General features: G+C 42.1%; 1 long non-coding RNA gene across 1 annotated transcript; it reads left to right on the top strand.

Annotated features, from left to right (window-relative positions):
• Positions 1–235: 235 nt before the first annotated feature.
• Positions 236–12,996, top strand: LOC140693557 (uncharacterized). The gene is made up of 4 exons (XR_012069327.1): positions 236–431; positions 9,707–9,832; positions 11,868–11,984; positions 12,809–12,996. It is a non-coding gene; the product is annotated as an uncharacterized lncRNA (long non-coding RNA).
• The last annotated feature ends 2,453 nt before the right edge of the window (positions 12,997–15,449 follow it).

Here is a 15,449-nt window from a genome sequence, read left to right as displayed (position 1 = left end):
CGTGGTTCTAGTTCTGTGCCAGGACCCAGTCGGTGGCTGGGTGAAGGCTCTGGGGATGGAGACCCAGCGGGACAAGCAGGAGGGGCCCCACCTGGCTCCTCCCGGCCCCAGTGGCCAGGGCCGGTAAAGCAGGATACCCACCCGAGCAGTTTGCTCTGCGGGCGGGAGGAGGAGGGGCGCGCACGCGCAGACGGACAGACGCGCGGACGCCGGAACCCACCCAGAACGCGTGGAAGCTGGCGGCAGCCGGTTGCTCCTGGACCAGCTCCTGGAAGAGGAACACGGCCTGGGGCCTGGGCCGCCGCTTGCCCGCGGCTCGGCTGCCGCTGCCGGACAGTTAAGAGGGCGCTGGTAGGGGCGCGCTTCTCGGGGACCCGGCGGGTGACGCCTGTGCTGTGCAGCTGAGGATGCGCCCAGGGAGGGGTGCGGAGGTGAGGTCCCGGCCGCGCGTCCCGTTAGGACCCAGAGGCGGGTCCCAGCCGCCGCTGTGGTTCGTGGTAACCCCGGTATTAGTAGTTCCTGAACACCGCGTTTTTGCCGCCGCTTCTACCCGGGTTTAAGAGAGCAGGTACAGCCCCGGGAGTTGGGAGGGCGCGTGGACGGTTCCAGAGCATCTCCGACTGGCCCTCAGACGATGGCCTGCTCCTGGCAGGCGGGTGCGGTGCGGTCGCGGGGCCTCGGATGGAATGGGGACTGCCCCATGAGAGCCCCTGGATTTGCTCCCATCTTACCCGCGGCCTGACCTTGGGGGCGGCCTCTAAAGACCCAGGTTAGTGGGACTCAGGTTACAGGTCAGTCTGCTCCTGGGAGATGGGCTCGGTGCGATCAGTGTGCTGGGATGGCTGCAGCAGCAGCGGGAAATTGTTGCAACCCCCGCTCTCACAGGGCAGCCCCAATCCCGCCATAGCAGCCGCCACCTTTCCCTGACAGCACAGCACCCGCCTTCCAGGAGCAGGCTGACCTGTAACCTGAGTTCCACGAACCTGAGGCAGCAGAGGCCAAGCTCAGGCCATGCGCTGGGGAGTTTGAAGCAAATCCAAGGGCTCCCATGGGCAGACCCCATAACCCGCCACTGCCTTTGACCACACCGTGCCCTCCTCCCGAGAGCAGGCTGACCTGCGGACCGTGCCTGGAGCAGCAGAGGCCGAGCCCTTGACAGGCCGTGGGGGAGATGGGGGCAAATCTACCAGCTTGCCAGGTCGCTGCCCATCTCCCTGCCGCTGCCCCATGTTCGTGGACCACTTGTTTTCAAGTCAGTGGTTTCCTGAGAGGCAGGCGTGGTGCAGTCAGGTGGCGGGGGCTGCAGGGAGGGGTGCTGCCCCAAGGGGAGCAGGTGGACTTGCTCCCATCTCCCCTAGGGCCAGACCTGGGGACGGCCTCTGCTGCCCCAGGTTTGCAGGACGCATGTCATGTCCGCCTGTCCCTGGAAGGAAAGCTCAGTGTACTTGGGGCAGCCTCAGTGGCTGACAAGGATTTTAGAAGTCGGCTCTAGCCCAGCATAACTAACTCTCCTTTCTTCTCTTGCTTCCTCAGTTGGTGGCTGTATCGGCTTTTTCATTACAGGTTATTGCTAGATAATGAACATAGGTTTCTGTGCTATATAGAAGAAACTTAACTTAAAATCTCTTTTTATATATAGTGGCTGACATTTGTAAATCTCGAACTCCCAAATTTATCCCTTCCTATCCCCTTTCCCTGGTAACCTTGACTGTTTACTAAGTCTGCAAGTCTGTTTCTGTTCTGTAGATGAGTTCACAGTGTCTTTTTCTCTCTTTTTTTACATTGCACATATGAGTGGTATCATTTGGTATTTTTCTGTTTCTGGCTGCTTTCACTTAGAATGATGATCTCTAGCTCCATCCATGTTGCTGCAAATGGTTTTATTTTGTCCTATTCATGGTAGAGTAGTATTCCAGTGTATAAATATGCCACAACTTCTTTATCCAGTCATCTGTTGCTACATTTAGCTTTCCTCCATGTCTCGGCTATTGTATACAGTGGTGCTGTGAATACTGGTGTGCAGGTATCTTTTCACATTGGAGTTCTTTCCAGTTATATACCCAGATGTGGGATTGGTGGGTCATAGGGTAAGTCTACTTTTAGTTTTTTCAGGGATTTCCATGCTTTCCATAATGACTACACCAAACTAGATTCCCACTAGCAGTGTAAGAGGGTACCCTTCACTCTACAGCCTCTCTAGCATTTATCATTCATGAACTTCTGAGCGATGGCCATTCTGACTGATGGGAGCTGATACTTCATTATAGTTTTGATTTGAATTTCTCAGTTTATTAGTGATATCGAGCATTCTTTCATGTGCCTATTGGCCATTTGTGTCTTCATTGGAGAAATGCTTCTTTAGGTCTTCTGCCTATTTTAAGATTGAGTTGTTTGTTTTTTTGTTATTAAGTTCTATGAGCTGCTTATATATTCTGAAAATTAAGCCTCTGTTAGTCGTATCATTTGCAAATATTTTCTCCCATTCGTAGTTTGTTGTTTCCTTTTGTTTTACTTATGGTTGTCTTTGCTGTGAAGAAATTTATGAGTTTAATTACGTCCCTTTTGTTTATTTTTTTCTCTTATTTCCATTGCCTGGGTAGATTACCCTAGGAGAATGTTGCTAAGATTTATGTCAGATAATGTTTTGCCTATGTTTTCTTTTAGGAGATTTATCATGTCTTGTCCATCTGCATCTTAAGTCTGTACTCAACATCTGTGCTTCAGTTTTGAATTTTGAGCTTCTTAGAGAAAACCTACTCTTAGCTCATACGTCAGATTCAACATGTCTAAAGCTGATTTCATAATCTTTTTTCTTGCAGCGTCTCCACTTATTCAGTGGGATAATCATTCTTCCGGTCTTGAATACACAAAGGCTTGGAGTGGTCTTTGATTTGTCTTTCTCTCACCACCCTCCACATTTTGTCAGCTTCTTGAACTGTATGTTGTTGGTTTCAAGTGTCTATTCTGATTGCTGATACTCTGATGAAGAGCTTTCATCCCTGATACATGAATTTTTCCTTCTGCTGAATTCTTGGATATTCTCTCCCCCCCTTTCAGTCAACCTAGAGTTTTGGTGCTCCAACATCTACAGTCAAGTCAAAGACTTAACACAACCAGATCTCAGCCAGGGAGTCTCGACCCTTCATCATTTTGGACTTACATTATTTTTTCCAATCATTATGTAACTTAGCCTCCTAGGGTAACCTGTGCCTTATTAAAAACCAGGAGTCACCAGCCTTTTCCTATCCAGTCCTCAGTTAAAACAGATTAGAATTGCCCTGAGAACTAGTTGGAGCCCCATCCCCTTCATAGAGTCTTCCCTATTTATTCCAAATACTTCTAGCTCTTCTTTGTATTCCTGTACTGTTTATGATCAGTAGCCTGTAATCTTGGATTTGAGTACTGACTTGGTACCATTCCTGGGTGATTTCCAATGTGTCTCCTCACTTAGCTGGTAACTGGAGAAGACTCACTTGTTCAGCCTCCTTTATACCCCTCACCCTGCTTAGCATCGGGCAATAACAGGCATCCAGGCAGTGCTTGCCTTCTTTATTTATTCGCAGTGGTGGTGGTGTGGATTATAGCTAATAACTATTAATTCAGTGTTGCAGTTAAAAAAGAAAGCCAAGAAAATCCAAAAAACTTTATCTCCATGTTCAGTTTAGCGCTTTATCTCAATAGTTTTCTTAAGACTGTGTTTACATTCACATAGTGTTCAGTGCTTGTACAGTTCCCTGAGGCAAGCAGGTGAGATGTCATTATGTTTGACTTTCACGTTACATTTCATATTGGATATATTTGTGTAATGACAAAACCTTATTTTATAAGTAAACAGCCGGAAGCCCAGAGAGACTAAAAGCCTAACCCAGGATCACCTGGTTAGTGTTTGGCACAGGCCAGGACCGCAGTGCACATCTTCCAGCTGATCCTCTTCCAGTGCCTTTTCATTCCACTGCTGGGAAATGTAGCCCCATCAGCCAAACGGCCAAGTCACATTGCTGCCCCTTTACCTGCCAGTGATGGCAGTGCTACAAAAAGTGGCAAAGGAAAGGTCAGAAATAGGAGTGATAAAAGACATGGAAGTGCTGGAAATGGATCCTCAACCTCCTCCTCCCTACTTGAGCGCCTCACAAGTGTCCCACTCTGAGAGTGCTGTTCATTGTTTATAACATAGCCTTAAAATCAGACTGATCTTTTATAGGACATGCTTTTATCCTGGTCCCTTTCCTGCTAGTAGTCACCGTCATGGGCAGAAAGTGCCTGGCTGTGCTCTGTTTGTCATGTAGGTGGGAGGGAAAGTGGGAGAGGGAGTTGGTTGAACTGAAGCCGAGCTTTTTACAGCTCTGTTGTTCTAGGACCAGAGCAGTTCCACTCTTGCTTTCATCACCTCTCCACCTCCGAGTCCCAGCCACCCATTCCTGCCTGCTTCCCCACATGCCACGTCCTGGGGGAGGACAGAGTGGTGGGCAATGCCCCCTCCGCCCTCTGTTCTGGGAGGTGCAGGAGTCTGCTTTAACTTTTGAGCTGTTTTGGTAATTGGGCTTTTCCAGCTTTTCTAGACATCTCCTTTCCAGCTCTGAGAAATTGGAGATGTAACTTAACCATACATGGACTATACTAAAGTATTCAGTGACATTAGTGTCATGTTGTCTGTAATTGTGTTCTGTGACTGGATAGGAGGTTTTTTATCTCACAGGATGCTTCACATCCAATTCTAAAGGCCTAGAGGCTGCAGGTGTAATCCAAGTCCTTACATGTCTGTAAGGTAGACATGAACATTATTTGATAATATGACCATATGCTCATAGATTGCGGTTAGTCCACCGGCTCTGTATCTAATGAAAGTTTAAATATCAAACGCTTGAAGAAAATTTGCGGGCCATGTCTTTTTGCCTGTAAGTAGTTGCAAAAACTGAAATCACAACTCTACCACAAGCCACAGTGTTTCCCAGTAGAGAAAGCCCTCTAATTTTACAACCTCTAAGTAATGCAGTGGTTCTTTGAGTGAGATGAGGGATGCCAGAGTATTTTTTGGGACACTAGAGTGGGATGACAAGTATTCTGGGACTGGTTACAGTTGAATCTCTACTTCCTATATCCTGGACTGATTACAGAGGCAATGTTAGTGCGGTAACCATCTTGTGGATGCAAGTGTAGCTAGGAAGACAACAGAGAAAATAGAAGGGATATAAAGTAATGGAGGGACTTCATAGCAGTACAAATGGCGACTTTGACACCACCAGCTGCTGATGTGAACTTTGCAAGAATTTGTGAGAAGTGGTGGGTGTCCTTGCAAGCAGGAGAGTCCTGCAGCTTTTGGGGTGAACAGGCAAAGGGGAGAGCAGATATGGTGGCTATCCAGGGGCTACTTTTGTCCTGAATGTGAAAATGTCCAGTCCCCTGTTCAATTTTGCAGCCACAACTTCACATGACTCAGGGCGTTATTTCCACCAGAATACCATAAAAATATAAACAACCTCTGTTTCCCAAAGTGTTTGTTCTCGATCTGAGATGACTGTCCTGTGCTGGTAGGTAAGTGGGCGATGGGGCCTATTACATCACCCCCTTTCACTAGAAGTCTACCTCGCTACTTTTCACCCTACTCCTAGAGGTGCTGTCATTCTGTTACACCTAGGCCTGTAAGACCGTCTTGCCTGAATCCTCACGTGAAGAGGGATGGTTATGTGCAGTTTTAAAAAATTGCTTGGGTCATGTGGTCCTTTGTTCCTTCCAATGGAAATCACTATTCCAGAGCAAATAGTATGCCTCCATAGAAAGTATATTGTTTGTAAGTTGTCTTCAGAGGTTTTGCAGTTGGTTTAAATATTTGCTTGGTGATGGCATCTTGATTGATTGAAGGAGGCAACCCTCACTAGGGGCATTGTGTGCTTTCTGTCTGAGAGTTCCTTTACTGGCAGCAGAGTGTTCGTAGGCAGAGTTAGAAAGTTACCTGGTCTGAGAAGCCGAATTTGCCCGCAGCTGGGAATTGGCAGAAGAGTCTGTTATGGAAGGAAAGCTTTAGGATTATCTGGTAGCAGAGTTCTGGGATCCAAACCCTGGGAAACCTCAGCTTTTGTAGAGTATGTTCTGTAACAGTAGGCTATAGGATAATTTTTACACTTGTTATAGGATGTAGAGTTGGGGAAAGGCTTAAAAGTGAAAGAACCTTAAAAGAGAATCTCCGAATATTTTAAAGAAGACAGTTCTCAGAATGAGAGCTTTTCTGGAAAAGACTAGCTCTTCACTTCACAGGGGAAGCAGGGAGCAGGTGTAACTGCACTTACGGTAACTTAAAAGGTAAACCTTACCCTCCCACTTAGCTGTTTCCTGGTGTAGGTTCATCTCCCACATCTGTAGTTTTAGACCTGATGTGTCATTTTCTGGTACTCCATTCTGCTTCTTAGTGAGAGACTGACCCAAAGTCACATAGCAATTGAAAAATTGCGCAAAGGTCTTTATTGTTAAAAATGTAGGCCTGTGGCAGGGTGCTGCATTTGCAATTGACTTTCAGTACAGAGAACACTGAAAAGAATGCAGTGTTATTTCTTTTTTTATTCCTTTAAGCCTTTGAATAGAAGGTTTTCTTTGCAGAGTTTCTGGAGTACATCAGAACAAGCAGGAACTAAAATAGCTTTAAGAAATCTCCAGTATAGACGTTGCTTATAGTGTGGTATCTGTCTTATGTTAATTCTTTAAAGCAGGAAGTTGTAACTCTCAATTTCTTAAGCAAATATAAACATTCTTGACTCTTATTGACATTCTTTGTGGGGTGAAGCTGCTTTTGCTTCCATTCTGAGCATTGAAAGGCCTTCTATGATACTTCTACCAGTCCTCAGTATTTTATTTTCCCTCTGTTGTGAACTTGTTTTTAAATTTGAAGCAGATATAAATATCATTAACTTGCTACATATGTAGATATTCAGTGTTACATAGTCAGAAAGTTTGTGTACATCACACGTATCTACATAATTCCCCCCTTTCCAACTGTGTTCCTGATGAAAGGATGGTGGGAAATGGCATTATGGGCATATGTCTTACAGTACACAGTGTTTCCCCTGTTCCCTCTACCATATCTGGATGTTCTTTCATCTTTCAGCTTCTAGACTTACTTGCTCTTTTTCTTCAGCCAGGTGTATCTCATCCCCCTGCGCACACACACATGTACACACACACACACATTCTACCGTAGGGAGTAGCGTGCACCATCCAATTCTCCCACTCCAGCTCTGGACCCACCCACTGGAGGCAGTGTCTTGCACGAATTCATTTGTAAGTTGCTTTTTAAAACTCGAGTGGTCAGGAATTAGGACTGATATCCACACCTACTAGGCAGGCCCTCAAGGACAACTTCTATGGTTAATGCCAGGTTATCTTAATGTTTGACTACCTGGGTTTCATGTCTTCCTGTGCCACCTGTGTGACCCATGATTCCCACATTTCTGTCTCCTGCTAGAATTTTTCTCTCCAACTCTGGACTCTTACAATCTTCTACTGATTTGACACCTTCAATTGAAACTCTGATATCTTAAAAGCAACATGTGTAAAAACTGAGCCCTTTGTTCTCCTACCCCCCAAACTGGTTCTTCCTGCAACCTCCCCCATTCAGTTAGTGGAAACTTAATCCATCCAGCTGCTTGGGTTAAAAAGCTTAGAGTTACTCTGACTTTCACTGACATACCACATGAATTCTGTCAATAGATCTGGTTTAACACTGCCTTTAAACCATATCCAGAACCCAGCCACTTCTCACCATGGCTCCTGCCTCGACTGCTGCTTCCCTGCCCTGAGCCACTGTCCTCTCCTCCTGCACAGCCCTTTTCAGAGGCTTCCCACCTTTCATCTCTGACCCGCTTTGACTATTCTCACCCGGCAGTCAAGTGAGCCTCGAAAACCTAAGTTAGATAGTGTCGTCCTTCTGCAGTGACTCCCCATTTCACTCTGGGTAAAAGCCACAGTCCTTACAACGTCCTCCAAGGCCATGAAGGACCTGCACTGACCCTTCTCCGCAGCTCCAGCCGTGTCCCCATTCTGGAACATGTGAGGTGTGCGCTGCCCTTGGTGATGGTTATTCCGTGCACCTGGGACTTCTTACCTCCAAGTCTTAGTTCTAACCTCAGTCCTCAGTGTGGCCTGCTCTGGTATTTAATACAACATCACCCTCATCCCATACCCTCAACTCTCTTTACCTTGCCCTTTTTTGATTTTTCCATGGTTCCTCTTTCCTAACATGCCACCTCCTCTGCTGCTCTGTTGTGTGAATTGTCATCTCCACCCCCATCCCAGCTAGACTCCAACCAAGCTCCGTGAGGACAGGAATTTTGTTTTGTTTATTGATCTATTCCAAGTGCCTAGACTAGTCCTGGGTACATAGTAGGCAGTCAAAAATTATTTGCTGAATAAATTTAAAGACTATTTTAAAAATGAATCATCCTTTCAGGAACGGGTGAGGATCGGAAGCTGCATGAAGGAAAATGGTGCAGTAAATATTGATATTTGCCTGTTGTTCTTTGTGTGATATATATATGTGTTTTAGTCTTAATTTGGTATCCCAGTTTCTTAATTTAATAGCTGTATTAAGGTGTAATTTACAGGCCATAAAATTCACACATTATAATTGTACAAGTCAGCCATTTTATCTATTTCTAGATTTGTGCAACTTTGTCCTCATAAAGTCCCCTTGTGTCCGTCCATATGCAGTTTGCCCTCCCCTCAGTGGCACCCTGATTTTATTTCTTTTTTTTTTTTTTGGCAATCACATCTCAAACGGATAATTTACACAGCAGTACTAATATAGCTTTGCACTTTTTGAAATGACACACTTAAATATGAAATTAGCGGTCATTGCTGAATGTAGGTAGCAGTATCCGACATTGGTGAAAAGAATGGACTTGAGTGTCAGACTGGCTGCAGTCTTACCCAGCTCCACCATTTACCAAGTTACCCAAATTATTTTCTGCCTCAAGCTCTTTATCTGTTATATGGGGGTAATAATAGCAGCTTACAGAGTTGTTGTGAGGATTAAGCAAACAGGGAAAAAAAATTTAGTATAGTGGCCTGCTTATGTTATTACCTAAGAAATGGGCTTATGTTATTACCTAAGAAATAGCCTTGCAGGTAAAGGGCAAAATTCAAATCAGTTTCTAAAGTATATGTAAAATATAATCCAGTTCCTGCCTGGTTTGTAAACACGTATGCCTACTGAAGAATTTAAAAGCAGGCTAATTTCCAACAGAAAAGATCATTTCTCAGCATTTCTTTCAAAGATAGCTGCAAAATCACTTTTACTAAATGTTCCATGCCCAACTCTTACAGAAATTTGACACCACGGACGTAATTATCTACATTTTTGTTAAAATGATTCTGACCATCAGGAAGTGTTCTCAATTATATTTTAGCCTTTATGTTGAGAAATACTGTGAGACTTCTTCTAAATTAATGGGTGGGGGCATTCATTGTAGCTCTTGTAGCCTGATAAGCCTGCACTAAATTATCTTTTTTTAACTTTTAATTAAAGTAATAAATTAATTTTTTGCTGGGGGGTGGTAATTAGGTTTTTATTTATTTATTTTATTTTTAGAAGAAGTACTGGGAATTGAACCCAGGCCCTTGGGCATGCTAAGAACATGATCGTCCACTTGAGCTATACCCTCCCCCCTAAATTATCTTAAATAAGGTCTTTTTCTCTGTTTTGTTAATTTATGTACAGATGCGCAAAGCAGGGTCATCAGAAGCCTCTCAATCACGAAGATGATAATAGTGAAAAACATTGCGCAGTGACAGTGAATCCTTGGCATATGAAGAAAGATTGTAAAGTCCTGAATGAATTAAGAAGGTATTGTTACATTAACATACGTGTAAGCATGGCTCTCTTACCTTTATTTTTCACTTTATAATGAAGATAATCCCCAACCGTCACGGTTGCTTTGTTTGATAGAGGCCATATCTAAACCCTTTTCTGCAAGTTTTTTAAATAAGAAAGAGCAGCTAATTTATCAGAAGTGTGAATGGTGTAATCTGGTCTGTCTAGTATGGTAGCCACGAGCCACATGTGGCTATTGTGAATTGAGATGTTCTATAAGTGGAAAATACATAATAGATTTTCAAGACTTTGTACAACAAAAATAATGTAAAATATTATTAATAAGTTTTAAAAGTGTCAATCACACTTTTGAAATGATAGTGTATTGGATATTTTGGGATAAATGTAATTATTACTGGAATTAATTTCACTTATTGCTTTTTATTTTCTAAATGGAATTACTGGAAAATTGTGACTTGCACTATGTTTCTATTGAGAGTGCTGGCTTCTAACTTATTGCAAATAATATGAAAAGAAAACTTTGATTAAAAATTTTGTAATTGAGTCGTTGATTTACATCATATTAGTTTCAGGTGTACAAAATAGAGGCTCAACGTTTTCATAGATTATATTCCATTTAAAGTCACCATAAAATAATGGCTATATTTCCCTGTGCTGTATGATACAGCCCTGTAACCTATCCATTTTATACGTAGTACTTTTTACCTCTCAATCCCCTAACCCCTCCCTGCCTCCCCTCTTCTCCTTCTCCCCATTGGTAACCACAAGTCTGTTCTGTGTACCTGTGAGTCTATTTCTGTTTTATTATAGTCATTAATTTGTTTTATTTTTTAGATATACATATAAGTTAATACATAGAATATTTGTTTATCTTTCTCTGACTTATTTCACTTAGCATAATACCCTGTAGGTCCATCCATGTTATTGAAAATGGCATTATTTTATTTTTTAATGGCTGAACAGTATTCCATTTGTGTGTGTGTTCATGGTATGTATATATGTGTGTGTATATATATGTATACATGTATATATACATATATATATATATATATAATATACCACAACTTCTTTATCCAGTCATCTGTCAGTGAACATTTGGGTTGTTTCAGTGTCTTGGCTATTTTAAATAGTGCTGCTGTGAACATTGGGGTGCATGTGTCTTTTTGAATTAAATTTTTCTCCAAACATATACCCATGAATGGGATTGCTGGATCACACGGAAGTCTATTTTCATTTTTTTATGGAACCTCTCTTCTGTCCTCCATAGAGGCTGCACCAATTTACATTCCCACCAATCGAGTAGGAGGGTTCCTTTTTCCTTAAAAGGTAAAAAATTCTCTACATTTACCTACCTTCCTTTCAGTTTAGGACACAGTTTGGCAAAAACCAGATAGAATTTAATAGGAGTAAATACAGTATTTATTTTGAATGTCCATGCATTATGGATAGATATGTTATTGATGAGTTGGTTCCCTATTTTTGTAGGTGCAGATGTTTTTATAGCTTCACAGACATTTCAGTCTTGCAGAGAGGAAAATTTCTTTTTATTTTGCTGAACTTGTCCGGGTGTCTTTATCGGACTTGGTCCAGGCCTGCAGAGGTGAATACACATCCAAACCTGAACCATTTGAATGTCTGCATGATATTAAGAGTCTAGAATATCAGATCTGGACTGTAACTCTGGTAAATGACATCAGTGACTGGACTCAAGAAAACTCCATTTGAGGACAAAACCTTTCATAAGCCAAAAAGGCTTTGAAATTGTGGCAAAGCCAGAGACTTTTGTGCACCACTTATGGCCACAAACCCATGAGGACAACCACAGGCCTTCTGGAGTGCCAAGGAAATTCCATGTGAGGAGTCCAGCACTCACAGGAATCCAACAAGTCCCTGTCTGCCAGAACACTTTCATTGCTACTGTGCTGTTTTGAGTAAATGTCTTTTCATCAGGTTCAAATTGGTTTGTTGTTATTTTTTTGCATAAAAAAACAACTTCTTGTTCCCTGGTGAAAGTAAAAGCCTAACATTTTCTGATTTCTTTTGACAGAGAAAACATGAGCCTGTGGATCTAACCTCATCTGTGATGGTCTGCAGCTGGGAGCAACCAGATCAGTGTCAGTCCCCTTACAGCCATTGGCTGGGAGCCTGCATGTTCCTTGGAATGGTATTTGAAACATGTCACACTAGCCGTGCCTTCACTGTGGGCTGGGAGGCGAGTCACTCAGAATCTGCATTATGGAATGTATGTTTCAGATCTACAGTTAGGAGATCTTTTTTAATAGCCAGAGAATATAGTCATAAATATATCTATTAATGTATTTATGCAAGAACATTTTTAAAGATTTTTTTATTATAAAAAGTTTCCCCCCAAAATTGAAAATGAAAGAACAATGGAATTAAAAATCATCTGTACCTTAATTATACATAAAGAATCATAAAATCCTTCTAAACTTTTTTTGTTCAAATGAAGATATTTTTCCCTTCCAAAAAGGAAAATTATCATTTCACATTTTTTTACTTTCTCCTTTTATTATATATTCCATATCAATAAATATAAATCTTTTAAATCCCTTTTAATGGCTGTTTAACACTATATTGAACAGATATGTAAATAGTCCTAGGTTTCAGAAATTTAAAAAATTGTCATTACAATACCACTGCAAAGAATATTTTGGTGTTTCTATTTTTAGTTACTAATTTGGACTAAAAATTAACAAGTTTGCTTTTCTTCATCTAAAACATTGGTTATTTTACGAAGGAACTGTAAGGATTTTAAATAACTTTTCAGTAATTTCAACAAAGAAATTATCTTTAAGGCAAAAATGTATGATGGATTGCAAATCTATTTTTATTATATCTTCACTTTTACCAGTGTGACATATGTGTGTGTTTACACAAGTGCTTTAACTACCAGCAACGTAAGAAAAATCTGTGTACTAAAAATGTGAAAATACTTTCCCGGTTTGTGTTTTCATTCTCCCAATGTAGGTTTTGGATGACAAGCTTGTATTTGCAAAAGTACACCCCCTGTGGGAGGTGTTCTGTACATACGCTGAGATACTGCACATAATATTGCCTCTGAAGCCCAATGATCTGAAAACCCGGTCCTCAGCCTTTGATAACTTGAGATGTTTTATGAAAGTCCTCCAAGTGGATGAAAGTATCAACAACCGGAACAAGAGCTTTTCTTTGCCCTATTTGAGAAGAGCTCTGTGAATGACTTTTATATTCAGCATAGAGATACATTCTCCAATCCAACCACCAGAAACCGCATTGTAAGTCTAAACCGAGTTTAGCTGCTGTCTTGGGGGTGATTTAGAACCTGCTGTTGAATTATCAGTGATTTGGTTTGGTTGGTTTGATTTGGTTTTTAAAAGCTGCCCATAAAAAGGAAAAAAGAGAAAGAAAAGAAATATGCCTACAGATTCCTGTTAGGATAGTAAACAGTGGCTGGTTAGTTACCTTGTATAAACCACAAGCTCTCTTAGAACATTTTTAGGTTTACTTCATCCTTTCTCAGATCAAGTATCAAGTAAGGGACAGTGTTAAAAAAAATTCAGGATTAACAGGTTTGTGAGCTCCAGGATTTGCAAGGCAGCTTTCCCTCCCCATGGTGTAAGTCAAATGGCAGAATTGAAATAAAGCACCTCATGTATCCTCCGGTGTTAACAGGAAAAGGCTAATCTTCTTGACCTTGTTTCTTCCTGGGTAAAATGAAGATAATATATCAGGAGGCGACAAGCTCATTTAAGGCAGGAAGCATGTTGTCTTGTTCACTGCTGAATCTCAGGCACTGGGAAGGCTGAGTTTAACGAGCGAATGAATGAACGAACTGTACTTCCCCCACAGTTACCATGTGGGACAGTGAGGATTAGAAGCTAAGAGCATAGACTCTAGAGGGGAGGGCACAGCTCAAGTGATGGGGCGCATGCTTAGCAAGCATAAGGTCCTGGGTTCAGCCCCCATCACGTCCTCTAAAATAGACATATAACCCTAATTACCTCCCCTCCCCCACCAGAATTACCTTATTATCTCCCCACCACCAAAAAAAAAAAAAAAAGAGAAGTGGCCAAGAGCGTAGACTCAAGCTGGAACACCTGTGTTGGTTTCTCGCTGTCGACCTTGTAAATGTCATTTACCCTCTGTGTCTATCAAGTTCCTCACCAATAAAATGGGGATAATTGTAGTACCAACCTCGTAGAGATGCTATGGGGATTAATGAATCTGTGTCAGTGATACAACAGCCCTGGCTTATATTAAGTACTATGCATCTGTCAGCTCTTTTCATAATTACTGACAGATGTTATTATCGACAAAAGACGTATTAGTTCTTTGAAAGAGAAATGCATGTTAGACCATTTCATTTATCACTTTCTGTAATTCAGGCTTTTCCCTCTGAAATAACATTTTATGTCTGTGCACTAGAAAGCCACAGGGCTTTCCAAATTTCATCTGTCTGGGTTCTTGTCATGATGGCAATACTGCAGATTGCTGACATTTTTTAGGGACTCCGTCTGAGATGACAGCAACCCCTCAAATTTACGAGCGCTTCTCTAACTGATAACATCTCGCTAGAAATGAAGTTTTTATAATGTAACAGCTTCAGATGCTTAATGATGCCATAAATGCAAGGATGTTATATCTAAGCTCTTTAAATAAATCTTGTCATTGAAATAAAGGAAATACTATATTATAGCCCTCTATGACTTTGTTATCTTTGCTATCTGTTTATCTGACTCTCTAAGACCAAAGAAAGCAAATACTAAGATTGATCATTACTACTGTGTGGTACACGTATTTGTGGATGAAGACAATATTGAAATGCACTGTTTAAGATATTAAAATGGACATTAAACAGCTTCTTGATGCACATGCATGAACAGAACAGGGAGCTGGGTGCAGGGAGCAGACACTGAGCTTCCTGGATTAGAGACCCAGCTTAGCAGTCCAGCCCAGCAGTCCACATGTTTCATATTTATGTCCCAGCAAAATTAGCAGTGAGAGTCTTAAATGAACTTTGGGGACACTTGCAAACAGCTGTCATGATTACTAATGTGGGACACCAGGATTCTACAGTGTTTATTTGGCATCTGTGCATAACCAGTTCTTTTCCACTAAAGCTTCTTGTAATTGCTGGTCCCACATCCAGGTTGAGGAATCATCTCATGTGGTGTTTGGGAGGGAGGTAAGTGGAGTCAGGATCCATGTTAAGGCTGGGTGGGTAATAATCTGGTGCTAGTACAAGAGAAAGGAAAGTAGGTCAGGTGGGAAGGAGAATGACTGGATTTAAACTTTGTTTCTTGAGTAAGCTAAATATATGACATCATGTCAAGTTACTTTGTTGTTTATATTCCATTTGCTGTCACCAAATAACTACTGAATTGTGGGGACAAAAATGCCTGGGTTTTAGAATTGACCCTGCCCCTAACCTGCCAGAGTCCAGGTTCCTCTGGGTGCCCAAAGAGGGGGCTGGACCATCAGGTGTCCCTCCACTGCAGCAGTTTGGGCACTTGGGTGGCCTAGATTTTTGCTGTGGAAGACTGGCCCGGTTGTAGGACATTAAGCATCTGCAAGGTGGTCCCAGGACTGTGACATCTAAGCGTTCCTTTCCACCCACGTTTGCAAATGA

The sequence above is a fragment of the Vicugna pacos genome, unplaced genomic scaffold (assembly GCF_048564905.1).
Source record: "Vicugna pacos unplaced genomic scaffold, VicPac4 scaffold_19, whole genome shotgun sequence".
Classification (NCBI taxonomy): domain Eukaryota; kingdom Metazoa; phylum Chordata; class Mammalia; order Artiodactyla; family Camelidae; genus Vicugna; species Vicugna pacos.
Note: the sequence above shows the minus strand (reverse complement) of the source record. Positions and strands in the feature narration are given on the sequence as shown.